At 42.1% G+C, this 1,865-nt stretch overlaps 1 non-coding gene across 1 annotated transcript; it reads right to left on the bottom strand.

Moving 5' to 3' along the window:
* Positions 1-308: 308 nt before the first annotated feature.
* On the bottom strand, positions 309-416 carry LOC127747303 (small nucleolar RNA R71). The gene has a single exon (XR_008009103.1). It is a non-coding gene; the product is annotated as a small nucleolar RNA R71 (small nucleolar RNA).
* Between the last annotated feature and the right edge of the window lie 1,449 nt (positions 417-1,865).

Raw genomic sequence — 1,865 nt, 5'->3', positions numbered from 1 at the left:
TTCCTGCCATTGGAGCAAACAACTTTGAGCTTAAGCCTCAATTAGTTTCTCTAATGTAACAGAATTGCAAGTTCCATAGACTTCCATTGGAAGATCCCCATCAGTTTTTAGCTGAATTCTTGCAAATCTGTGACACTGTCAAGACTAATGGGGTTGACCCTGAGGTCTACAGACTTATGCTATTCCCTTTTGCTGTAAGAGACAGAGCTAGGACATGGTTGGACTCACAACCTAAAGAAAGCCTGAACTCTTGGGAAAAGCTAGTCAATGCCTTCTTGGCAAAGTTCTTTCCACCTCAAAAATTGAGTAAGCTTAGAGTGGAAGTCCAAACCTTCAGACAGAAGGAAGGAGAATCCCTCTATGAAGCTTGGGAAAGATACAAACAATTAATCAGAAAGTGTCCCTCTGATATGCTTTCTGAATGGAGCATCATAGGTATTTTCTATGATGGTCTGTCTGAACTATCCAAGATGTCTTTGGATAGCTTTGCTGGAGGATCTCTTCATCTGAAGAAGACGCCTACAGAAGCTCAAGAGCTGTTGAAATGGTTGCAAATAACCAATTCATGTACACTTCTGAAAGGGATTCTGTGAACAATGGAACCAATCAGAAGAAAGGAGTTCTTGAGATTGACACTCTGAATGCCATACTGGCTCAGAATAAAATATTGACTCAACAAGTCAATATGATTTCTCAAAGTCTGCCTGGAATGCAAAATGCACCAAGCAGTACTAAGGAAGCTTCACTTGAAGAAGAAGCTTATGATCCTGAGAACCCTTCAATAGAAGAGGTGAATTACAGGGGAGAATCCTATGGAAACACCTATAATCCTTCATGGAGAAATCATCCAAATCTCTCATGGAAGGATCAACAGAGACCTCAACAAGGTTTCAACAACAATAATGGTGGAAGAAACAGGTTTAGCAATAGCAAGCCTTTTCCATCATCTTCTCAGCAACAGACAGAGCGTTCTAAGCAGAATACCTCTGACTTAGCAACCATGGTCTCTGATATAATCAAAACCACTCAAAGTTTCATGACTGAAACAAGGTCCTCCATTAGAAATTTGGAGGCACAAGTGGGTCAACTGAGTAAGAAAATTACTGAACTCCCTCCTAGTACTCTTCCAAGCAATACAGAAGAAAATCCAAAAGGAGAGTGCAAGGCCATGAACATGGCCGAATTTGGAGAGGAGGAAGAGGCAGTAAACGCCACTGAGGAAGACCTCAATGGACGCCCACTGACCTCCAATGAGTTCCCCAATGAGGAACCATGGGAATCTGAGACTCAAAATGAGACCATAGAGATTCCACTGGACTTACTTCTGCCATTCATGAGCTCTGATAAGTATTCTTCCTCTGAAGAGGATGAGTAAGTCACTGAAGAGCAAGTTGCTAAATACCTTGGAGCAATCATGAAGCTAAATGACAAGTTATTTGGAAATGAGACTTGGGAGGATGAACCCCTTTGCTCACCAAAGAACTGGATGACTTGTCTAGGCAAAAATTACCTCAAAAGAGACAGGATCCTGGGAAGTTTTCAATACCTTGTACCATAGGCACCATGACCTTCAAGAAGGCCTTGTGTGACCTAGGGTCAAGTGTAAACCTCATGCCTCTCTCTGTAATGGAGAAGCTAGGGATCTTTGAGGTGCAAGCTGCAAAAATCTCACTAGAGATGGCAGACAACTCACGAAAACAAGCTTATGGACTTGTAGAGGATGTTCTAGTAAAAGTTAAAGACCATTACATCCCTACTGATTTCATAGTCCTAGAGACTGGAAAGTGCATGGATGAATCCATCATCCTGGGCAGACCCTTCCTAGCCACAGCAAAGGCTGTGATTGATGTTGATAGAGGAGAATT

The sequence above is a fragment of the Arachis duranensis genome, chromosome 4 (genome assembly GCF_000817695.3).
Source record: "Arachis duranensis cultivar V14167 chromosome 4, aradu.V14167.gnm2.J7QH, whole genome shotgun sequence".
NCBI lineage: Eukaryota > Viridiplantae > Streptophyta > Magnoliopsida > Fabales > Fabaceae > Arachis > Arachis duranensis.
The sequence above is the reverse complement of the archived record's forward strand: the minus strand, read 5'-3'. Positions and strand labels throughout refer to the sequence as shown.